The sequence below is a fragment of the Engystomops pustulosus genome, chromosome 11 (genome assembly GCF_040894005.1).
Source record: "Engystomops pustulosus chromosome 11, aEngPut4.maternal, whole genome shotgun sequence".
NCBI classification, from domain to species: domain Eukaryota; kingdom Metazoa; phylum Chordata; class Amphibia; order Anura; family Leptodactylidae; genus Engystomops; species Engystomops pustulosus.
In genome coordinates, this window is record NC_092421.1 from 15,932,737 (window position 1) to 15,959,485 (window position 26,749).

The following is a 26,749-nucleotide window of genomic DNA, read 5'->3' on the forward strand; positions in this document are numbered from 1 at the left end:
GTAGGTCCTCTTCTGTCTCCCATGCTCCGGTGCTACATTGAGTCCTTCGGATCCTCTTCTGGTTCTTCCACTCCTCTTCGGGAAGTTCCGCTCCTCTTTGGGTCCCCTCGCAATGCCAGCGGCTCACAAACCATGATGTTGGCAAGCGGCTGACGTTATTCTGTGTGCCGGCTGTGCACGGAGACCCGAAGAGGAGCCGAAGATGAGCGAAAGAATCCGAAGAGGCCCGAAGGACCCGAGGCAGCACAGGAGCATCAGAGACAGAAGAGGACCTACGGGGGACGTCGGAAAGGTGAGTACAGTGTTATTTTTTTTTCCTACTACAGGGGCTGGGCAGACTGTATACTACAGGGGCTGGCAGGTTGTATACTACATTGACTGGCTGGCTATATACTACATGGGGGCTGGCAGACTGTATACTATAGAGGCTTTGCAGGCTGTATGCCACAGGGGCTGTGGAGGCTGTATACTACAGGTGCTGGCAGACTATATACTGGGAGACTGTGAACAATGCATTTCCCACCCTTGGCTTATACTTGAGTCAATAGGTTTTCCCAGTTTTTTGTGTTGAAATGAGGGGTCTCGGCTTATACTCGGGTCGGCTTATACCCCAGTATATACAGTAATTAATTTCTTTTGTTTATTAAATAAACTCAAGTAGCTTCAGTTTGCTGCATAAAAAATTATATTATAAATGTTCAGCGGCATCGTAAGCAAATATTCCAGACAAGGGATGTTACCATTTGGTGATATTGGAAAGTTGTCATTTTAAAATGATTTCCTTTGAATATCCATTTCCTCATATTATTTGCTGCCTCATACGTCTGTCTGACCTTAGATGATTATCTGCAGAACAGGACTGGCCAAGAAGCTCCATTGCAAGAGGTTAAATTTATCTCCTTGTGTACAACAAAACCAAACCTTATGTGAAATGATAAAAGATGGCCATAAAGAAGCATAGCACTTAATAATGTACGTACGTGTCCTCCTATTGATTTTGTTTTTCTGCTGTGTAGCTGAAAATGTTCTATGTGTCTTTCACGGTGAAAAAAAAATCCTTGCTCGAAGCATTATAATCAAACACATATTGTTTCAAATATATTGGAGATTTAACAGCGCTGTTTTTCACGCTTCATCTTCACAGCAAGCACCAAAATCCACAACTGACTTCTTTTGTTGCAGACATTCAGCTTCCAGTGCAAAATACTGAAGCATCCTGTTAAATAAAAGTGTCCCGGGAGATTTCTGCTATCAATCACTGTACTGCTGAGCACCGTTATTAAAGCACATCTAGGCCAGGTCATATGGCGAGATTGGAACATGATAACAATGCATTAATGCAGAAATGCCAAGAGGTGAAAATGATAATGTAATGATCCGTGTGCGGTGAAGGATTACTTTTCACATGATTTCAACAAAATTTTAGGTTTAAAGCAAAAAAAAAAACGTATTTTGTTACTTATGAGTTTTTATGGAAAGAAAATATAGAAAGTGGGATTTAGATTGGACATAAAGTAGGCATTTTAACTTCTTAACATTCTGCGTCATACATGTACGACGTGGAGGCTGTATGAAAAGTGCTCTCGGGCTGAGCTCTCTTCATAGAGAGGTGGTATTTGCTGAATATTGCAACAAATACACCGCCAATACTTGTGCTTGGCATTTAAAAGACAGCAGAGCATGGGAGTGGCCTTATTTGTTCCAATCGTCGCTCCCCGGGATGACCTGAGGCTGTATGGCATCTGTGGTGTCATTGTGTAAAAATGCCAAAGCTTCTGTCTCTTTACTGTATAGTGAATGGGACAGCAGAAAGCATTGTGGACCTACTGCTCCATTCAGTAATGAGAAAAGGATCCAGGTTCTCCTGATCGGTGAAGATCCCACTGGTCAACTCATAACCCTACTGATCAGACCATCCCACTCCAGTGATCCGGTGAACAGGGGACTACAGTATAGCTTTCTACATTCCCTTTATCTCAGCATGTGAGCTACAGTAGTTTCACTCGAGGGAAGGTAGACCAGGATACACCTGTAAGTGTATCGTTGGAAGTCTTATTGCAATTACCAGTAAATACTGTATTTTACATGTTATATTGGGCTTTTACAACAGGCCATAAAATATCAAGTCTTCTGCTCTATTGCTGAACATATATAGAAGTGGTGGCGAACCTATGGCACGGGTGCCAGAGGTGGCACTCATAGCCCTTTCTGTGGGCACCCAGGCCATCGCCCCAGGTGTTGACAGAAGTGCATTATATTTGGAGGTCCTCCTGCTGGACCCACCATTCTTCCTGCACAGAGAGACCCTGGAGAGTAGGTAATATGAGAATCTGAATTTGTCCTCCTTTCTTCAACTGTATTGGTGGCCTCAGGGGGCCGATACGATTGAATGATGTGGAAGAACTGGTAGCAGGAACTGGTTGCAGCTTAAAATGCCATGTTGGCACTGAACGGTAATTAAGTGGATTTTGGTTTGCAGTTTGGGCACTCTGTCTCTAAAAGATTCGGCATCACTGATCTAGATATATTATGGCACATAAAATTGCTTTCAGAACATCTAACTTTTAAGGTGAAACATACTTTTTTACTTTAGTTTAACAGAGTGACCTTTTTATGTCATTCAGACAGTTAATTATATTAATTATTGCAATTATGAAAAGTATACAACTTGTTCCATCTGCAAAATTCATATTCCCTTTGCATAGAAAATAACTTTTCATTCCCATGTATCTATTATGTCTGAAAAAGCTATATAATCATGGTAAGATTAAAGGGATAGTGAGAGAATACTGGCCATACAAGGTGTGTTTGTTCTTTAATTTCTTAGGTCAAGATCTGCTTCTAGATCTTCCTATTGAAGCAAACTTTTGTTGTTGACGAAGGTATATCTGAAAAGACATGCACATCAGAAGTCCACAAATGAATAGCTAAAAGGAAACAAAATGAAGAGTATGGACTAGTCAAATGTATTCCTTTCAATGCAACCCCACAAGCTTTGACACGTTCTTAAAGGAAACCCATCACCAGATTTAACCCCACTAAACTGCTACCCCCCTCAATTAAGGTATGAAATGTCCTGTCATGGGTGCTCCTGCAACCTCTCTTCCGGGTTGCAGGCGCTGCGTCCTGTGCGCCCTCCACCCTACAGCATTATCACTCACCTGTCCACGATCCAGGGCTTCTACCTCCTAGGCCGGCACTCTGAGATTTAAAGGGCCAGCGCGCAGATAATTGGTTTCCCGTATCTCCTGTGTTTATCCTGATTTCCCGTTGGGACCTCGATTCTGATCCTGACTTTGCTCCTATGCTGCCTGTCCTGACTTACCGCTATGTCTCTGACTCTGATCCCGTGCTGCCTGTCCTGACTTACCGCTATGTCTCTGACTCTGATCCCGTGCTGCCTGTCCTGACCTCCTGGCTGTCCCCCACTCAGTCTCTGCCTCAAGATTTTGCACCTCGCCTTGCCCGCCACCGTGGACAAAGTCGTGCCTATGGAGTGACCTGGTGGTACCACGCCACAGCAAGTCCAACCCACTTTGCGGCAGGCTGTGGTGAACACTGGGTGCCACTTAGATTCCATTCCCAGGTTTAAGCTTACGTTAGTGTCCACAGTAGTACAGTGTGTCCACTACCCATGATCCTGACATATCCTTTCTACAGTTCCCTTATTTACATGAAACATAACCCCTTTACCTATAAAAAAAAACACCTCCAATGTCATGTGACAATGACACTCCCCCTGCTACCTCTAAACTTGAAACTTAAAATCTCTTGCACATTCACACACTGTTGTTCCACTGATTCCAGTGCAGTTGTTTTTTTCTAGTTCCTACAATTCCAAAGAAATGTCTATTATGGCAGTCAAATATAATTGCTCACATGAGTACCAGAATGTCTTTTTAAGTACAGGAATTCTCATGTCACATTAAAGAGCTGAAAAAGCATATTCATCAGTTAAATTTATGCCACTGATTGCTTGGTTGGGGCAAAAATTAAAAACTGTTCCCTACTCTGTATTGAAGAGACATAATCAGGTTGAAACAGTGCTGTCTACAACTAGGAATATGCTCCTTCTGGAATAGATATACCAGTTTGGCCTTAATTCCACATCATGTCATTAGGCTTCTTGAAAGTCATGCTTGATGTTAAGGGGGCTGCCTTACAAGGTAGCAATAAAAGGCATTGTTTTCCTCATCCCATCATGGAAAACATATTAGTATATTTCACGTTATGGACTCAATGAAACCAAATACGTGGATTTTTTTGTGATTTTGTACTATATATATTGGTGGTGCTGTGGGGACTTTATCTTTATATATTTATTTTTATTAAAAAGTACAGAGGATAGCTTGAAGGTCCGATCAAGAAAGGGATACATGCCCACAATATTGACGGTTGTGGGTGTTAGAGCAGGGTGTCAGCTGTAATATACAGCTGACCCTCTTTGTATGGCACTTATTCCCCTTGCACTATTACAGTGCAGGTCAAAATGGGTAAAAAGACCTTAAAAGGGAAAATAACTCAGTAAAGGTGAGACACTAATGTATTGCAACATGCAGTCAGATAACATAAGATTGAAGCTATATACTGCCAAGATATCCATTCAGACATTGAGTAGGGGTCGATGCTTAGTGTTTAAAGACTATTTAATTGTTACTTAATCAGTAACATACATACAGGCAGTCCCCGGGTTACATACAAGATAGGGTCTGGAGGTTTGTTCTTAAGTTGAATTTGTATGTAAGTCAAAACTATATATTTTATAATGGAAGTTCTAGACAATTTTTTTTCTTTTGCCCCAGTGACAATTGGAGTTTCAAAATTTTTGGTGTAATTGGACCAATAATTATCAATAAAGCTTCATTACAGACATCTTACAGCTGATCATTGCAGCCTGGGACTATAGTAAAGCATCCAGAGAGCTTCACCAGAGGTCACAGTGGGCAGAGGGGTCCGTCCGTAACTATGGGTTGTCTGTAAGTCGGGTGTCCTTAAGTAGGGGACCGCCTGTACTATATTAACAGGTGAAACAGGTTTATAATACAAGGCGAAGCGCTGATGTACTGCAGAACCCATGAGATTTTGAGTCTTGTATCAAGCAAGCATGGCCTTCAATTACTTCTACGTTTTAATATTTATGTCCCTACTGGTGCAGAGAACATCAGAGATAGATTTAATCCCACTAGATTTTTCCAACAAAGGAACCAATGAGAAACTTTACAAAAAAGTACATTTTGCCTAAATTTATTCTAGTTCCTCAAAAAGCAAACAAGTAGTTATAAAAGTAACTAGAATTATGATAACAAAAGTATCAGCAATTTTCAGGTCTGCCTGTCCCAGTAATGTATAAAAAAATGAAATTCCCTTATAAATTTTATTTTGTTATATAGAAAAAATTCACTCGTCACTTTTTTTTTATTAAATAAGCATAAAGGGAATTCAGTGTCACTCTTTTTCTAGAGGAAAAGTACAGTAAGTCAATGAAAAAGATAAGGGATTGAACCTTTAGTAAAATGGGTGGATAAGAAACAAAAAAGTAATCACTCAAATAAACACTGTCTTTCAAAGTCAACTCTTTGATAGAACCTGCCTTTTCATTGTTCAAGTTTTTAATAACCTTATCGCCTCCTTAAAAACATCTTCCTTTAAAATATTTCTATGGAAAGAGAAAGAACTGGAAAAGTCTAGTTCACAGAATATTAACATTTTAGTTGCAGAGCAGAAAAGAACTAACATATTCTCCTGCTGCTTATACTTTAGAATGCTCTATGCAGCTTTTTGTAGAATGGAAGGAAACAGTTTACACTGGGAAATCTCAATTAACTTCATGATGATGTTGTCCTTAGTAGAGCTATGAACTTGGGAGCCCTGTAAGGGGGACTGGGACTCAGAAAGACAAAGATCAGCCCTAAGCTGAGCCCCCTCTAATGTTGACACCTGCCTATTGCCTCATCGAGTCCTAATGACCCAGGACAACTAGACGACAAGCCCTCCTTAGGTCGCTATGCACACACGGAACAAGACAAACAAACCAAAGACAGCAACTGCAGGAGCAAACAATAACAAAATAGATACAAAAGAGATACAAAGAGTAGTAAGAGTTTCAAGCCAGAGTTCAGGAACCAGAAGAGAATCAGAAAAACATACAGAACAAGTGTGAATGAAGCCAGACGGAACTTTGACCAGCAGCCTACGGTGTGAGTTGAGAATACTTATACTGAGAGTAGGCCCTGACCCAGGTAAAAGGAGCAGGCAATCACAGACACACTGGGGCTCATTTACTAAGGGTCTGCGGACCGCACAAATGTTGGATATTCCAACGATTTTTGATTTGCACCACATTTAAAAGGGTATTGTGTCACACATGATCGGATTTTGGTGCAATCGTGCCAGCTTTCATGCGTCACAAATCTGGGGGCGGGCCGGTGGACAATCCGACAGATTCGGACTGTGAAACTGGATTTAATGTAAAAATTTTGTTGCGAGCCATGCACTTACATACACCAGGAGGAAGAAGGTGAAATCAGGCGGACCTGAATGGGGAAGCAACACATATAGCAACCGACTTGCGCACGATCTTCTTGAATCGTGGCACAATGCATTGTCGTCGGACAATGCACTTTTGCGATCTCCACTGGACCGGGTAAGTAAATTTGCCACTTGTGAAATCAGAGAAAATTGTCTGGAGTGGATCCAGGTGCTGAAGACTTGAAGTGCCGCAGGACCACCAAGTGGGTTTACACAATCCCTGAAAAAAAAACTTTAAGGTTGTATGACGTGGACTCAGGAGCTGATCCCTCTCCGTACACTCTATGTTTTGACATACCCAAATATTCAAGTGTTTTCTATAAGCAACCAAATATGGGCATGTTAAATTTCCTAGAAAACATTAAAATAATCACAAAATAGGTTTAAAAAGATCTTCCCAATATAATATAAAACTAAACTACAAAACAGTTCTGGTTGCCTGAATATTTCGATTCAAAGAAAAGTTTTTACACCAAATCGGACCCAGAAGTTTTCTGCAAGGCAATTATTTTAATATGCATAAATATGTTGAACTATAGCTGCAAAACGAAACAATTGGTGATAATAGTTAAAACAGTGATACATGACTGAAGGAGCGGACTGAAATTAATCAGAATCAAAAATACTGATAATTAAAATAATCTCAATTTATGATTAACATGTGCAAGCATTTATATATTTCCCTCATTTCTAAGAGTAACATTGAACACCAGATCTAAATTTACGAGTCACCTCATATTTTATACACATTCCAAGTCACCAAAATGAAAATAAAACAAAAAAATGATGAATAATTTATATTCAGCTACTCATTGTTTTCTTCAGTGTTTTTTAATTTCAATATAATCGCTATGACAGAAGCATAAAGATAAAGAATACAGAAAATGGAAATATATAATCAAAGGTCATCATTGAAACATTTCTATTATCCTTAATGACTTCTTAGTGATGTTTGGAGGATGAATTTCAAATGTGGTGCAGCAATTGTGTTGCATACAGAGTAAGAGACATTAAAAAAATAGGAATTATACTGCTTTCATACAACTAGAAAACCTGAAACTGTCATTGGGTTTTCATTTCAATTTGTCTTTAATTTGGTTGTCTATGTTCAATTCCATTTTTGTTTTATCTAAATTTATCAAGTGAGCCTATGTACCGTACATAATCAAGTATAAGCCGACCCGAGTATAAGCCGAGGCACCTAATTTTACCACCAAAAACTGGGGAAACCTATTGATTTGAGTATAAGCCTAGGGTGGAAAATGCATTGGTAACAGCCTCCCCAGTATATAGCCAACCAGCCTCCAGTAGTATGTATCCAGCAGCCCCCTGTAGTGTATAGCCTGCCAGCCCCCTGTAGTGTATAGCCTGCCAGCTTCTTGTAGTCTCCCAGCCCCTGTAGCATATAGCCTTCCAGCCCCCTATAGTGTATAGCCTGTCCACCCTCTGAAGTATATAGCCTACCAGCTCTTTGAAGTATATAGCCAGCCCCCCTTTAGTATATAGCCTGCCAGCCCCCTGTATTATATAGCCAGCCCCATGTAGTATTTAGCCAGACCCCCCTTTAGTATATAGCCTGACAGCCTCCTGTAGTGTATGGCATGACCATAAAAAGATAAACTTACCATTCCGACGCCCTGGGCAGCTCCTATTCTTTCTTCATGTGCGCCAGCTCCAGGTCCGTGGTCCAGGTCTGTGCTCCAGCTTGGTGTGCACGGTTGACTGACATCACAGTTGTGCACATGGTGCTGTTGTGGACCTGGAGCCAGTGCACATAAAGATAGAAGAGGAGCTGCACGGAGCGTCGGAATGGTGAGTACTCTATATTTTTTTATATACCAGAGTATAAGCTGAGTAGGAAATTTTCAAGCAGAAAAATTCTGCTGAAAAACTCGGCTTGTACTCGGGTATATAAAAAAAAAATAAAGAGTACTCACCATTCCGCCCCGGGAAGCTCCTCTTCTTTCTTTATGTGCGCTGGCTCCAGGTTGAGTATGTTGTTTTTTTTCGTTTGTCTCATAATGTTGTTTTGTTTTTTCTGTTTGTCGTAAAATGTTCTTTTTTTTGGCGCATATGTCCCTCTAAGCAGAAACCTGTTTATTTTGCACCTAAATGAAAGTTTGCGTCAATTCTCAAAGCATGAAATAAGTTCAGTATTGTGAAAACTAGTCTAAGCAAATAATGAATTTGGCACAAGCAGAGTCTATTTTAAAGTGTTGCAAAACAGCAATTGTACCACAACTGTGTCACAACAAGGCCAAACATAGACAACCCCCTACCCCCCCCCCCCCCCCACAAATGTTCTCATAGAACTTTATTTGGATTCGGTGATATCTGAACCATTCAGACACTGCTGGTGGTCCTACCAACACGGGCCAGACAGAGATGTAATACAAAGAGTTTAAGACATTGCTGGACTGGCGGCCGAACAGCCACCTGTGGCCACTCATAGCCATGGCAAGTGATAAGGTGCCCAGGTTGAACCCAGGCCCAAAACCTGAAAGGAAACATTGGGTTCGCTGATCTCTTGTTCTGAGGCTTAGAACTCTAGGTGCAAATTTTCACATTTTCGTAAAAATTGTTAATCTTCAATTTTGAGGGACCTCCTCAGCTTTCAAGTGACTTTGAGAGAAATAAATAATAGTCAAACTCCATAAACTGCACCCATTCACCTATGTAAAACAACTTTTAGGAAGTATGTTAACTCTTATGTCAATTTTGTTTTACAGGGCTATAACAAAATGCGACTTGATTTAGAAATTGTAAATTTTTCTGGTAAATGCACTCATTCTGTCCAGGAAATAATCACATTTACAATGGTTTAAGTTGCAAAATCTTCCCCCTTCCCCCTGGTAACCAGCACAGGGGGGGTCTGATCCATGGGGCAGACCTCTTACAAGTCCTGATAGGAGTTGATACCCACAATTGGACTTATCTCCGATCGTGGGTGTTGGAAGAGAATGTCAGCTGTAATACACAGCTGACACCCTCAGTTTCCGGCACCAGCTTCACTTAGGAGCCAGGGCCAGAAGCTGGACATAATAGTACTGAGACTTGCTGGAAGTCTCTTCTTACAGTTCAGTACTGCAAGAAGTACAGCATTTATGCTTTTGATTTCAGCCCTTGTGTATTATCAAATGGAAAAATGCCTGTTTAAAGCCGTGCCATAGGAGGAAACACCTTAAAATCCTTCACATAACTACTACACCTCATAACACTTAGTTAGGTTCTCCCTCCTGCCCCGAGACATATGCGTTTGGCATGACAATGGGCAGGGATGCAATATGCTGCATCCACTCCCCATAGCCATCCATTACTTCCACTGAGCGCATATGTCACTTAGAGGTAGGCTTCAGGATGGAAAGACGTAGCTTCCAGAATGTTTTGTGGCCAGATGAAGGCAACAACTATGCCTCTGTCTACCACTATTTGTCAATGTATATGCTAAGCGTATACATCAGCTGCTGTCCCGGGGCATACGCTTAGCATAGTCAAATAACCTAATGTGAACCCAGCCTAAAACTAGCACAGGTGACCGAATGACATTACAGGCGATTCCCTACTTAAGAACACTTGACTTACAGACGACCCCTAGTTACAAACGGACTTCTGGATGTTGGTAATTTACTGTACTTTAGCCCTAGGCTACAATAAACAGCTATAATAGATATCAAATGTGTCTGCAATTAAGCTTTATTGTTTATCCTGGTTCTTATGACAATCCAACATTTTTAAAATCCACTTGATACAGAGACCAAAAAAAAATTTCAGCTGGGGTTACAATTATAAAATATACAGTTCAGACTTGCATACTAATTCAACTTAAGAACAAACCTACAGAACCGATCTTGTATGTAACCCAAGGACTGTCTGAATCAAGCTATCTGTGTGGGGTCAAAGTATGCAAAGGGCATAGGGCAGTGATGGTGAACCTTTTGGAGACAGAGTGCCCAAGCTACAACCAAAATCTACTTGTATGTCGCAAAGTGCCAACATGACAATTTAAGCAGTAACTTATTGATCCCAGCTGTACAACAGGTTTTAATCGTATTGGTGTCCTGAGTTCACCAATACAATAGAAATATGGAGAAATTTGAAGAGGAAGAATCAGGGGACCCAGAGCAGGAGCTCAAATGACATTGCACCTCTACCCAGCCCTTCCCGCTCCTCCTGTAGTCCTGGCAGCCAAGGATGTTCCTTTAAAATAGTGCTAAGGATGGTGCTTCCTGGGCTTTATTGGATCACAAACCAAAACCTATAATAAACTACTGAAAACAAGGGAGGAGGAGGGGTAAGTCTAATCCAGAAATTGTGGGACTAAATTAGTATGCCACAATGACCTCCCAAATCATATACACCATTAAAGCCCAAGGCTAAAAAACAATACATATAAACCAATTTTATCTTCCTATAACAGGAAGATAGGCCTAGGACAAAAGACACGTATTGCGATATATAATCAAGTAAATTTTTATTAATTCAATATATAAACAATGTAAAACTAATTTTCCAAGTTAAAATTATGCAGCCACAAATGATGGTAGGCAGATAAAGGAGTAACACCACTTGGACATATAGGGGAAAGGCCAATATGTTTACATATTTCTAGGGTCAGATAAATTTACTAAGTACATATCATTATAAACTTTAGATCTATATATATACAATTACATTGCACTAATCCCTAAAACATTTGAAAGTGAACAGGGTATCTTACCCATAATCAGTTGGCGGATCCCAAGTCCAGGGTGACTCCAGCCCCGACGCGCGTTTCGGCTCAAATGAGCCTTCGTCTGGGGGTGATCACAGTAGAAAGCCTTGAGCCCTAACTGGCAAACTCTGTGTGGGGGTGAAGGCCTGGGTGCCCACGGAAAGGGCTCTGAGTGCCACCTCTTGCACCCGTGCCATAGTTTTGCCACTACTGGCATAGGACCTAAGTTAGATATTGGTGTCATTGTGCAGCCTGCTCTACAATCTAATATTTATTCTTTTTATTATACACCAGGGGTCTTAAGAAAATTACTAAGGGGCAGTGGTTTTATTAAGGGGGTATTATGGGGACACTTTTATGACACTGTCTTCTCTGTGCACTTCCTTCAGTGTTGGACTGTAAACAGTTGAATAAACGTAATAAACGCATAACAACAGGAACTATAAATAGATATCGTAGGAATGGCGCTGGCCCGGGGAGATGCAGCTACTTTAAGAAAGGCACAAAGGAGTTGAGTAAATATTCTCTACTACAGTAATACATCACATTCCTATTAGTAGTACAAGATATCTATACTCACGTCAGTTTTGCAGCCATCAGCTGATACATTATTAAACAGTATTTGCTTGCACCGTAAACACACAGATGTGTGCCGGCTTATTTGTTAACAAGTATATCAGGAGTCTTCATCTATACAGGGACTGCAATGCCTAAAGTCTACAATCTGTTCAGTGAACAAGATAACCACACCAAAGCAGTAACACGTTGCCGTGAAGGTATTACGGTGTTTGCTGTTCCGTGCTGTTAGCGGTTGATAATAAAAAGACTGAAATGTCAGTGCAAATGACTCTATGCATGATGGATGGTGTTGTTTACTCTAATTAAGAAATAATACAACATTTCAGGCTTGCATACCTTTCCTCTAAATAAAAAAAAAAAAGTTCCGAGTGCCAGCCAAAATATTTTAAAGGCCTATTGCTAAATTTTTTACTATCCCAATTATGTTTATAGCGGAGCTTTATGGGCCCTTTTACGCGCATTTGTTTTATTTTGCTTTACTTTGTCTTCAATGTAATCTCACTAAGCCGGCTAATGTTAGAACAGTACATGGCGCTGGATAATTTCACTTAACAATAATTGGCATGGGGAATGGGATAGATAACCAGCTCAAATATTGTAACTTAAAGGGGTGGTCGCACTATGGCGAATTAATGTTATTGTTTGTATGATGAAAAATAATACTTTCAATATACTTTCTGTATCAATGCCTCATGGTTTTCTAGATATCTGAAGCTGTTATTTTATAGGAAGCTTCATTGTTCATTTCCAGTGGACAGAAATCTGACCATGGTCACACAGGTGCACGGCTCGTTATATCACACAGCTCTGATTACTCTCTGGGATATTAACGAGCTGTGCACCTGTGTGATAATGGCAAGATTTCTGTCCACTGGAAGTAAACATAGAAGCTTTCTATAGAATGACATAAAGCATGATTTATCTGCTGAAGTAGGAAAACCTCTTTTAAAATGCCCAAAATGTGTGTGAATTTTTTTTGTCAGAAACTAAACTGTCTACAAGAGGGTTTAATCCCATGAAAAAGGGTATGTACTAATGTGTTTGTTGTTTACAGGGCCTTGTCGCCTATGCTATGCTAATTTTAAGAATGCATTTGTTAGCATTTTTAATCATTTCAGTAGTTTAGAACAATTTGATTTACTTTACCAGGCTCCCTTCCAGCAGTATGTGGTGAGTCCCATGGGTAGAAAGGAAGCTGCAGCCTGGCTTTGTGGCCTATGCTATGCTAATTTTAAGAATGCGTTTGTTAGCATTTTTAATCATTTCAGTAGTTTAGAACAATTTGATTTACATTACCAGGCTCCCTTCCAGCAGTATGTAGCGAGTCCCATGGGAAGAAAGGAAGCTGCAGCCTGGCTTTGTGGCCTATGCTATGCTAATTTTAAGAATCCATTTGTTAGCATTTTTAATCATTTCAGTAGTTTAGAACAATTTGATTTACATTACCAGGCTCCCTGCCAGCAGTATGTTGTGAGTCCCATGGGTAGAAAGGAAGCTACAGCCTGGCTGTTCCTTTATCTCATCATGCATTCTTCCTCTTCTCCTCCTCCCTCTCTCCTGCCTGCTCAATGCACATAACAGGAAGGGGGGAGGGAGCTGCATGAGTTTGAAAGAGAGAAGACTGATACAGGCACGCTCAGTCTGCAGCCAGGGGAAACACTTGATGCTGTGGCAGGGATATAAATGGTACAAAGTCATGAAATTAATGCTGACAAAGTCACCAGCTAAAAATGACTTTCCTGTTGACAGGTTCTCTTTAAATTTATGCTGTTGATTTCAGCCTTTGTGTATTATCAAATGGAAAAATGCCTGTTTTAAGCCATGCCATAAGAGGAAACACCTTAAAATTACCTGTACATATAGTCCAGTAGTGTGTAACAAAGGTACCACCTGACCAGGGGTGTAACTTGAGGGGGTGCAGAGGGTGCGGTCGCAACTTGGTCCCAGAGACTTTGGGGACCCATAAGGTCTCACTTTCCCATATGAGAAGACTAGTACTATAAACCATACATTATAGTTGGGGCCCAAACTTTGCACTGGGAGCCATCAGCTTCAAGTTGAGCCACTGCACCTGACTCTGGTGGTGAACACAACTGTGGGTGCAGCTTGTACGATGGTTGGCCAAGTGATGCGCTCTACCAGCAGTGTGTCTACTGGAATCTGCTTCCTGTGTGTGTCCTCACATAACTACTACACCTCATAACACTTAGGTAGGAATGGCGTAGATTGTGGGGAACGATGAACGTCCACAATAGGCAGGTGTAGCAGCCAATAATCATTCACTTAGAAGCCACACTACCCAAAAATAATCTCTTACATCTTTCATTGGGCATTGGGGGATTATACTTTTACTTCCTCTTATAGAAGACAGAATTCCACTATAATAATGTACAAATTTGTCTTAAGAATGAACTTTTTGTAAATGGCTGTATAGAGAGGGCTCATTGAATGCCTCTTTAAATCATATATATTCCACCCTATTTTAATACGCCACAAAGACAAAAGATATAGCAATGGCAAAGTTTCCAAAAACTATTTCAGTTTCTGTTATACTGTTCCTTTATTGTGTCGATTATGGATTCATTATAAGATCGACTGTATAAAGATAATCATAATTCAGCAGGTGTTAAATCCGGTGTCAACTCTAATCAGTAAAACACAATGGCCAAAGTGACTGCTTTCAAAGGCTGAAATACAGTTTTTTGATTTAGGGGAAAAAAAAAAAAGTTAATGAAAACTTTTTGTAAACATCTGGTACTATATTGCCACAACAGTTATCTGCACAATTAATGAGCTCCCAAGACCATTGAGGGAACATTATTGATGTGCAATAGTAAACAGAAATCCACTTTGCCAGATGGCATTGTTTAAGAGACGCTTCTTATCATAATGTGGAAACACTAAGCAGGATTCACTGGATTGTAGACATGTGCCAGCAGAAAAAAAAAATTTACACAATACAATTATCTTAATATTTGCCTCTGAGGTGCCATCGCTTTTACCAACCAGTGTGCACAAATATAATGATAGTGTATCCAGAGATGAGTAGATCCATTGAGACTGTATCTCCAAGCGTACTAGGATAATAGTCACACTGATCTTCCACTAAATGACTATATTAGGATTTCCAAACTTGGCAGATTGATTGTCAAAACCTCCGTCTGAATATAAATGGCCACATTTTGTGCACAATTAAATTCAGATGAATAGAACAAAATCTGTCTCTTTGGAATATTAACAAGGTTTGGTCCAGCAATTAATTTATTGACATACTGTATGAACAGCATTTTCATGGAAAAGTTGCTTTTGTTGTAATGTAAATACTGACATTCATCTCTTTGGGTAAAATCTATGCATAATTTAGTCATAGAGAACTGAAAAAAATATTGTGTTTCTTACCTAGTTGTTTCTTTTACATTCCTTTAACAAGTTTTTTTTATCCTACTTTGGACGTTTGTTTTACATTTTTAATATAACAATATTCCGGACACAGTCAGGAAAAAACATTTGAAACAAAAAAAAAAAAATTACATTTAACTCAATGGAACGTCCTGTATTAATGTAAACCAAGTGAAATAATTTGTATGAATTTTTAATGTGCAATGTTAATAAAACTTTAATTAAAAAAAAGAAAAAAGAAAAGAATATTTGACATATAATGGTCAATATTCCATGGGTGGACAATACCCAACCGTGGGAGAAACAAGGAAGGAAAAATAGAATGAATCAACATATTGGGGGTCATTTACTAAGGGCCCGATTCGCGTTTTCCCGACGTGTTATCCGAATATTTCCGATTTGCGCGATTTCCCCTGAATTGCCCCAGGATTTTGGGACACGCGATCGGATTGTGGCGCATCGGCGCCGGCATGCGCGCAACGGAAATAGGGGGGCGTGGGCGCCGCTGGATCGCGAATGGGCCGGGTAAGTAAATCTGCCCCAATAAAGTAAAAAACATTGCAATACAAGTAGCAAGTCTCATGCATCATTGAAGAGAAATATAAGAAGCGGAGGCACAACTTAGTTATATGAGCCTGAGAACAGGAAAAAAGGAAACAGAAATCCAGCAGAATGAGGGACCCTGAATTCCATGAACTCAACTAAGCTAACAGTAAGTCCATAAGGGTTTAGGGGACATCTAGTCCCGCTAAATGTGACATCAGTTTCCTGACTGTTTCACAATAGAACTTTATAGCGATGTAACTCCAAAATATATGGAACCAAGAGTCCTCCACTACTCCACAATGCCAACATAGGTCCAGGATAGCCAGATCAAATTTATGTAGCAATTCTGAAATATTATACCAAGTCATAAGTATTTTGACCTGCATTATCTTATAAAGGGACTAAACAGATGCCTTCCTGGCTCTAGCTCATATTATCTGCCATTGTTCTTAATTGAATTGTCATATTGTCACCAGGTTTCCCATCAGGTCATGTAGGCAAGGGTCTTAGAGGAGGATCTAGAATTACAGTTCAAAATGTCATAAATGCAGGAGATGAGACCCTTAGTGGAAGGACTTTCAGCACACAACAACTCATAAGGGGTAGGTCGTGAAGCAGGTTCAGGACCTAGAAGTGAAAGGACCAGTCAATTGAACTCTAATTCGGCAGTTGAGCCCCAATAATGGTGAAATGCATGGGTCCCAAAATAACAGAGGGAGCTATATCGCTGGGAGGGTCCAAGATTAAAGTGGCAGGATGAAATAGAGCTAACCATAGTTTCTCTAACTCTGTCCGCCAATTATAACCACATGGAGCAATATGTCCGAGATGGACTGAGAAATAGCATAGTCTTAAGTCAGGAAAAGATAGAGGAGCCTGCAGTCATAACCAATTTAAGGATTTAATGTCTCCGCTGTTCCAAAAAGAGTCAAGGCACATAGCCTATTTAACACTGACGTGTCTCAAAGAGGTATATGAGCTTAGTCAGTATAGTAATTTCTACTGCGGCAAAACATTGTAAAGGAAAGATACGTAAAAGTTTCCACGGAAACAATAGGGTTTGTATCTCTCTGATCATAGATGTATAATTAGTGCCATAAAACAGATTATAAGGAGGAGTAAGATATACCCCTAAATATTTCAAAGAGGAAGGTTTCCATGAATAAAGATTAGCAGATAGTTTTCAACATTTTTGGCTTCATCAGTAAAAATGTAGTGTACTGTGCCTACATTGCTGGTAAGGTATAGGCCTTATTACCAAATTCATAGGATTACATGAGGAATTTCTCATTACCTGAGATTAAAAGCTTTCTTAAGCTTGGTCACACCACAACAACCGCCTCAATCAAGTCCATTATGGACAAGCTGTAAGGAGGGATTCTAGGGTACAGAGCCCTTTTCACACTACCATAGAGCGATGAGGACTAGTTTTTTAATAGAAGCCACTGAAATATATTGACCACAAATTAATGTTTTATAATCCTCCTACAGTATAACCTGAGGGAGGGGAGAGAGGATTTTTTCCCTAAAATTATTCAATAAGCTTTGCTGTAGCTTAGTACAGGTTAAGATATTAGCAGTTTAAGTGTCTCCAGAGCAACACAGGAGAAGGGTAAGGAATCCAAAAATCTAACAGTAGAGACCATGCTATTGGCTAATCCCTTAGAGTACCCCATAGAATAACATACCTGCCGTTGGGATCCAAAAGAACATTATTAGTTATGAAGGGGAATGTTTAGGAAACAAGAATAGCAACACTGGCCTTTTTAGTTGGGGAATGGGCTTGGAAGGCCTGAGGGTAATACATTCTAGTAAACTTAAAGGAACCTAGTGGAGAGAAATAAGTCACCTGTAAAACAGCGTTATCTGGGGACAACCTTTTATTTATTGTAACAGTAAATGATGGGTGTCATTAGAGTTGAGGCCCTTGACATTCAAAGATTGTAATCACAAAATAATGAAGAGTACAATGAAGATGTTTTGGAGCCTACCATAAGTTGAATGTAGAAACTGTCCCAGGACACCCGCTAAAATGTGTCAGACTGCTCCTTTTAAAACATAAACATGTAAAGAATGTAACAGTAATAAATTACAGTATTTGTAATGCTTAGTTCCCTATGGTAAACTTAGGTTGCCATCTGCAAGGGCCCAGCAGCCAGACACACAGCTGGTAATCAGCGGCAAAGAGGGAGGATCTCCCAAGTCGCTAAGCAATGAGTTTGCATGGGATACATCCAGAATGGGGTGTGTGGCAGGCCCCAAAACAAAAACACTAAACAGTCTTGTTCCACAACTTTGGGGCCACCGACCAGACTAAAGAGGTTAAAATGGCCTATTCTTCCTTCTGTTACCCATGCTTCCAAGTAAGCCAAGTTAGGCTATTTGGGATGTAGAAGTTCTCACCCATACTCGGCTCTCTGCCCCCCATTTTTATATTTTAGTAAGAAATATGTACTTTTTCAACTTTAATCAGCAAATTCATTTCCTGTAAACAAATGGATTTATAGATGACGAAACGTGACAGGATATCCATAAATCCACAACAGCTGAGTATTAATTCAAAAATTGATGGTAAGGAAAAAGATTATGACCCTACTTTCATTATGGAACCCAAGAGAGCTTAACAGGCTCTTCAACTTTTTTCTAGTGTTCAGAGTTATTTAAAATTACCCAATAGAAACAATGCTCAAGTTTGTTTTATTAAAGTATCTTATAAGATCTGTATCACTGTCTTTGACCAAGAAAACTGAAAAAGTACATAAAATGTTCAAGCTTGTGAACAAGGAATAATATATACTTGTACAAAGTTCGAACATTTGTGTTGATGGTCCATGCTCAGTGGGCAAGAGAACAGCACAGTAATGGTTCTTGGAGTAATGTATGCATATTCAATGAAAACACAGTTGGCCTAAAAGGAAACACTGTATTTTTAGTCTAAAAAATTCTTTAATAGATATAAAGTAGGATGCCAGCATATTATTGGAACACAGTTCATTATGCATTCAGAATACCATGGAAGTCCCTGATGTGTTCATCATTTTAGTGGTGAGTATAGCATAAAAATGTCCACATGATTCACTCTATTATTATTGATAGGGTCTCTCACTGCTCAATTTACTCCCTTGCTCCTATGTTTTGTCTAGATCTCAGATCACTATTTGGGTCTGGAAGTCAGATATCATACAATGTCATATAATAGTTTTGCTTGTAGGTAAGTAAAACAGTAAAGATCCACAGTGTAGCGCAACTTCACTTTGGTAAGAATCTTTATTGCAAATGAACGTTTCGGCGCTTGGACCAGCGCCTTTGTCAGGTTCGGCAAACCTTCTTGTTTGCCGAACCTGACGAAGGCGCTGGTCCAAGCGCCGAAACGCGTAGTTCATTTGCAATAAAGATTCTTACCAAAGTGAAGTTGCGCCACACTGTGGATCTTCTCTGTCTTGCTTACCTACAAGCATCTCCACACTGCGGGATTCTTCTTCTGGACGTTCAATCCTCGTGGCTCCACCGGCAGCACTCCACATACTTGACTACATGCTAGGCTAAAAGATAGCCACAAGCTGGGCAGCTTTTATTAGCATTTTTTAATACCTTTTTTAATCAAACCTACACTTGAGTCGATGCGCCCTGGTCTTTTCCCTTCTACTCCTGATTCATAGAATCGGTCCAGACCCTCTCCTCATATAATAGTTTTGTCCACCATGCTTCACATGTGTCTCAGTTAGCTCCAGACTATCTTTGTCTCCTAGTATTCTCACTTTTGTCTATTGTGACTATTCCTTGCTCTTGTGATTTTGTACTGAGTTTGTCATCTTGGTTCTGACTTCTTTTCTTTATATTGTGTTGTCATATCTTTGTGTTTTAGACTTTGGCACAGGTAGAAAACATCTCATAGTTGTCCCACATAGTTGTGGCACATAACCTTTAAAAAAAAGCATCAGAAAAACGAGTGTGCATTGATCCGAAGTGTGTGCAGTGTCTTAAGTGTGACTTACGTTTAAGGGACTTAAGTTTGAGGGGCTTTAGCAGGTAACTGCTGTATTTTGTGTTACTTTGACTGTAAATTCTTTTCGTGCATATTTCTATTGTAATCCCCATTAGAACAATGGACTCCATAAGTGGCATTGCTACACAGTGTACATCCTGTGCCATGTATGCTTTCCTTGAACAGCCGTTCGAGGGGGAATACTGCTGTGTAGGATGTGTGAAAATTGCTCATCTGGAAGCCCAGATTCTGGATCTAAATGAGCAAGTTTCAAGGCTGCGGGCAATTGACAATATGGAGTGAAGTTTGCTGCTCCTGGAGCACAAACTCTCTGGGGAAGATGGGTGTGGGGAGGGAAGTATGGAGGTGCAGAGTGAGGGGGCAGCTAGTTGGGTAACATGTAGAAGGCGGGGTAGAGGGAAGAGTTGTAGGGAGTCTAGTCCTGATCTGGTGCACCCCAATAAGTTTGCCAGGCTGGCGGATGAGGGGGATATCAGCTCCGGGGTAGCAATGCTGCAGCAAGATGTGGCCGCTAGCAACCAGGGGAATGTCTGCTCCAGCAAGAAGGGTAATGGGAGCACAGGCAAGATCAGACAGGTGCTGGTAGTGGGAGATTCGATTATTAGGGGAACACACAGGGCAATCTGTCACAAAGACCGTGCATACCGAACAGTGTGTTGTTTGCCGGGTGCTCGGGTTCGGCATGTTGCGGATTGGGTTGACAGATTACTGGGAGGAGCTGGTGAGGAACCAGCGGTCATGGTCCACATTGGCACTAATGACAAAGTAAGAGGTAGGTGGAAGGTCCTTAAAAATGATTTCAGAGATTTAGGCCATAAGCTCAGGGCAAGGACCTCAAAGTAATTTTCTCCGAAATACTGCCTGTACCACGTGCCACACCAGAAAGGCAGCGGGAGATCAGGGAGGTAAATAAGTGGCTTAAAAGTTGGTGTAGGAAGGAAGGTTTTGGGTTTATGGAGAACTGGGCTGACTTTTCTGTCGGCTACAGGCTCTACAGTAGGGATGGGCTGCACCTCAATGGGGAGGGTGCAGCTGTTTTGGGGGAAAAAATGGCTAGAAGGTTGGAGGAGTGTTTAAATTAGAGACCTGGGGGGAGGGCAACTACACTTGTGCAGGGCAAATAGACAGTGTAGATAGAGAGCTGGGAAGAGTCATAGTCCATGGGGGAGGAAGGGGGGCTGGAATGAGATTGGGGAATAAGAACAAAAGGAATACGGACAGGGAAAACCATATAAAGTGTACGTACACAAATGCCAGAAGCCTCACAAACAAAATGGAGGAACTGGAACTCTTGATGTTGGAGCGGAAATATGATATAGTGGGTATCAGCGAGACATGGCTGGACAGTAGCTATGACTGGGCTGTTACTATAGATGGTTATAGTCTTTTTAGAAATAAAAAAGGGGGAAGGGTTTGTTTATATGTGAATTTTTGCCTCAAGCCCGTCTTGCGAGATGACATCAGTAACGCAAATGCAAATGTGGAGTCCCTATGGGTGGAGATAAGAGGAGGGAAAAAGAATAATAAAATATTACTAGGGGTTTGTTATAAGGCTCCAAATATAATGGAGGCAGCAGAGGAAATGCTGATAAGTAAAATGGATGCGGCTTCAAAGCACAAGGAAGTACTTATCATGGAGGACTTCAATTACCCAGATATTGACTGGGGTGCAGAAACCTGCAGGTCCTTCAATGGTAGCAGGTTCTTGTTAACAACAAAAGACAATTACCTGTTGCAGCTAGTCCTGGAGCCAACAAGAGGGGGGGCACTGCTGGACCTTATCCTAACCAACAGACCTGATAGGGTATCAAAACTACAGGTTGGGGGGAACCTGGGGAATAGTGATCATAATATCATTGATTTTGTATTACGCTTTACTAAGAACGTTAGGGAAGGGGCAACCAACACTCTAAACTTCAGGAGGGCAAATTTTCAGCAACTAAGGGAAGACCTTAAAGGCATAGACTGGGATAATGTTCTCAAAGACAAAAGCCCCCCCCAAAAATTGGACTTTTTCTCATATATTCTGAAGAAGTCCTATGAGAAACAGCATAAGAGGAACAAGAAAAAGCCTATGTGGCTAACTAGTCTTGTAAGGAAAGCAATAAGCGAGAAAGATAAAGCGTTTAAGGTGCTAAAACGTGAAGGTAGCGATGAGGCATTACAGGATTATAGAGAGAAAAATAAATCCTGTAAAAAGCAGATAAAGGCCGCAAAAATAGAGACTGAGAGAAATATTACCAGGGAGAACAAAAATAATTATTTTTCAAGTATGTAAATGATAAGAAACTAAAAACAGAGAGTGTGGGTCCCCTTAGAAATAACATGGGGGTCATGGTGGAAGGAGATGAGGAAAGGGCCAATCTACTGAATGTCGCATTCTCAACTGTCTTTACCCAGGAAAATCCCCTGGTGGAAGACACCAATGAGGAATAATGTAAATTCTTTTTGGAATGTCAACAGTTTAACCCAGGAAGAGGTACGGCGCCGCCTTGCAATCACTAAGATAGATAAATCACCGGGGCCAGATGGCATACACCCCCGGGTTCTGCATGAACTATGTACGGTGATAGACAGACCGTTATTTTTAATATTTGAAGATTCACTGAGGGCTGGTTATGTTCCACAGGACTGGCGCATAGCAAATGTGGTACCAATATACAAAAAAGGATCAAATAGCGATCCTGGAAACTACAGACCCGTGAGTCTAACTGCTGTGGTGGGGAAAATATTTGAGGGGTTTGTTAGAGATGCTATCCTGGAGTATCTCACTGTGCACAACCTTATAACCCAGCGTCAGCACGGGTTTATGAGAGATCGGTCCTGTCAGATTAATCTGATTGGTTTCTACGAGGAGGTAAGTTCAAGACTGGATCTGGGGGACGCTGTGGATGTTGTAGATCTGGACTTTTCAAAGGCATTTGACACCGTGCCACTTAAAAGGTTGGTATATAAAATGAGACTACTGGGAATAGGGGAAAATCTGTGTATTTGGGTAAGTAATTGGCTTAGTGATAGAAAACAGAGGGTGATCATTAATGGCACATTCTCAGATTGGGTTGACGTTACCAGTGGAGTGCCACAGGGGTCAGTATTGCGCCCACTTCTTTTTAATCTTTTTATTAATGACCTTGTAGTGGGTTTACACAGTCAAGTTTCAATATTTGCAGATGATACAAAGCTGTGTAAAGTAATAAATACTGAGTTCGATAGTTTAGCATTACAGAGGAATTTGTGGAAGCTTGAGGAGTGGGCAGAGAAATGGTTGATGAGGTTTAATGTAGATAAATGTAAAGTTATGCACTTGGGCCATGGAAACAAAAAGTATAATTATGTTCTAAACGGTCAATTACTTAGTAAAACTGGAGCTGAAAAGGACTTGGGGGTATTGGTGGATGGTAAACTTAATTTTAGTGACCAGAGCCAGGCGGCTGCTGCTAAAGCAAATAAAATTATGGGATGTATCAAGAGAAGAATAGATTCTCATGATAAAGACATAGTTTTGCCCTTATACAAATCCCTGGTCAGACCACGCATGGAATATTGTGTACAGTTTTGGGCACCAGTGTATAAAAAGGATATAGTAGAGCTGGACGACTGAGGGGAGACCTCATTACAATGTTCAAATACCTGAACGGACAGTACAAGGATCTCTTGAAAGAGCTTTTTATACCTCGGCCTGTGACCAGGACAAGGGGGCATCCTCTGCGCCTGGAGGAGAGGCGATTTTACCATCACCATAGACAAAGGTTCTTTACTGTAAGAGCAGTGAGACTATGGAACTCTCTGCCGCAGGAGGTTGTTATGGCGGACTCTATGTACATGTTCAAGAGAGGTCTGGATGCCTTTCTGGAGAGAAAAATATGGGGATAAAACATTTATTTAATTCTTAAAGGTTGGACTTGATGGACTTGAGTCTTTTTCCAGCCTTATATACTATGATACTATGATACTGCTTCGGATTTGCGAGGCAATCAGGTAGGGACACCTAGGAAGGGGATTTAGTGTTAGAGCTCACTGTCTCTGTTTACTATTCTAGTCTGTTCCGAGAGCATGCTTTACAATTGCATAACCTCTTTGTCATACAGAAGTTCTTTCCGGCCCTGGAAGAAGCTGTGAGGCGAAACCCTGGGACGGTCGATTACTGTGGATCAGTAATATGCACATTTTTTATCTTTTTATGTGAGTAGATAGTCATAAAATTTATTGTTCAATTTAAAACTGTCTAAGCTATGTCTGTGCATATCTTCTTTACATTGTAGATCTAGCTATGGAGGATATTTGAGGAAAAAGGACTGCAGCGGTTTCGTGTCCGAATAGCATCTTATTCCCATTGAAGTTTCTTGGCTACAAAAAAATCTTTTATATGTATGCAGAAGGATAAAGGAAGTTTGAAGAAAACTTTATATTTGCGAGCTCCAGTCGTATTACATTTGGATTTTTAAAAATTACATATTGGATGATTGTGGGACCCATCCAGGACCGTATGTATAGCTCATAGACCGAGAAAGTGCAACACTTGTATAATATTTATATGCTAAAACTGGACATCCTCTTTAAAGCTGTTAAGCATTGCATTTGTATGTCAGCAAAAAGCAGAAAAGATATAGAATTATTAATAATATGCAACTTTATAGTGAGAGTCTAGGACTCCGTTTACTTTTCCTTAAGAATTTGTTCTTGTCCCAAGTTCAATTAATCCATCATTTTACACAATCCGATAACGCTAGTGTTTAGTGAGATAGAGAGGAATACTTACTTCTTCAGAGAATATGTTTCTGAAACATTTTTGCAAGATAACCATTGAGCCGCATTCAAGAAAGATTTATTAACAAAGCTCTTAGAGCTCCTCCAAGTTCAACAAGAATTTAATATTTGTAAAATACGTTGGACGATGCCAACACAAGCCAGAATCTCAGGAGCTTTCAACCAGTTACCATTTAATCTAATCCTGAAAGCTAATACCATACTTACCTCAGGCTAGGTGACAGCATAAAATATGGGCACAGTTTCATGCACTAATGAAACTGACTTAAATGATACATGAGGAAAATTAGAAAATAGTACAAAAGCCAATTGCAGTGTGGGTAATAATTTTCTTAAACTTTCTTCCTTTCATTAAACATAGATTTGCAAGTATGTCTATATATTTTTACTTGCATTCATTCACTTTTAATACATTGTCTAAAGGTCTATTGCCCAATGGAGACAAAGATTTGATTATCTTTATTTGCTTTTGGGGAAAATGGTTGTTTTAAATTGTTTGCAGCTTTTCAACTTTTATTGCTGTTGAATACAGTAGAAGAAGTAGAAGACAAATTAGTAATGCTGTTCATATTAGTAAAACTACATGTTGCCTTACTAAGTGAAAAAAAGGATTTTATTCACAATAATGTAACTGCTGAAAATTAATATAGATGGAAATATTTCCCCATAGATTGCAGGTGCAGCAATGCTGGCTGATTTATAATCCAATTTTATTAATAAAATGTATTCATATTACATATCAATTACACTTTTTTTTTCTGTATCCCCTTCTGATTTCACGCAATTCCGTCCTCCGGGACCTATGGCTGAGTTCATCCTGAACTTTTTTTATTAATAAGATTCATTAGTACAGAATTTCCAAAAATATATTGACATTTCTTGAAGTAGGCAAGGAAATGAAATTCTGTATTAAAATACAGAAAAAAGCCCCTTTCACACATGCCACGTGGGAATGTATATCGGGCCACAGGTTTGTGGCCTTATAAACATCCTTATAGACGGCTTTCCGCATAGTCTACAGCGCGCCGCCCAGGCTATGGGCTAAGCATGCATGTACAGGCAGTCCCCGGGTTACATACAAGATAGGGTCTGTAGGTTTGTTCTTAAATTGAGTTTGTATGTAAGTCGGACCTGTATATTTAATCATTGTAATCCCAGCCAGAACTTTTTTGGTCTCTGTGATAATTGGATTTTAAAAATGTTGGGTTGTCATAAACAATAAAGCTTCACTACAGACACATTTGATAACTGTTATAGCTGTTTATTGTAGCCTAGGACTAAAGTACAAGAAATTACCAATATCCAGAGGTCCGTTTGTAACTATGGGTCGTATGTAAGTCGAGTGTTCTTAAGTAGGGGACCGCCTGTAATCCCAAATCAATGGTAGCGGTGAACCTAAGCATGGTGCTCACCGTAATTATAAAGCCTAGGCTGACTCCCCCATTGTGCGTATACCTTTTTGCAGTGGTGTTGGGTGGCAACTATCCCACTGAAGGAGGCTGTTTGTTACCATCTCCTTACTATGGCAGCCATTTGTGATCTTAGTTACTTTAAGATCTAAGAAAGCCAACTTATTTTCATTGATCTCCCTGGGAATTGTAGGCCCGGGTCATTAATATTCAGCGCATCCACATAATTATTAGAATTGGGCACTGTAGAAGTCAAGATGATGAGCACGTCGTCGATACATCCGAGTCCTACTAATAGGGACGATGACCAGTGACTTAGACACTCACCGGGGAATAAACAATCATCCAGTAATTTTTTTTTTTATGATTTATGAATGGTACAATGAACAGTCCTTAATACTTGAATAACATAAAAACAATCATTAGAGACATGTATTAATGTATTGGTCATTAGACCAGTTCAGTGTAGAACAGGACAGTTCTCTGCTGCATCAGATTAATCTTTGTGTCTGATGCTGGATGATTAACCTGGTGCAGTATAAGACTGGGGAGGTGTACTTGTATTGCATCTTGTTTTGGTTGGTCTAGTTTGCCGTGCCACAATTTTGAATTTTCTGGCACATGGACGGAATTCTCTATAGACCAGGTTATTGTCTCCTCACACCCCCAAGTTACTGAGGACATGTCGAAAACTAGTCTATTCTAAAACCTGCAATAAATGTTGTTTATGGCATTTCGGGTGCAAATCACTCCAGTGTTCTGGCAAAGAAATATTTATACATCTCCCCTATTGTGCCTCAGCAT

At 40.2% G+C, this 26,749-nt stretch overlaps 1 long non-coding RNA gene across 4 annotated transcripts in view; it reads left to right on the forward strand.

Annotated features, from left to right (window-relative positions):
* Positions 1–26,749, forward strand: part of LOC140106265 (uncharacterized) — a 329,889-nt gene that overhangs the window by 297,667 nt on the left and 5,473 nt on the right. For 3 of the 4 annotated variants that reach the window (XR_011850752.1, XR_011850750.1, XR_011850751.1), the window contains exons 6-7: positions 23,858–23,951; positions 24,032–24,253. This is a non-coding gene — a long non-coding RNA (uncharacterized lncRNA). Of the gene's footprint in view, positions 1–23,857; positions 23,952–24,031; positions 25,199–26,749 lie in introns of those variants that run through there. The other variant, XR_011850749.1, reaches the window with a different exon arrangement.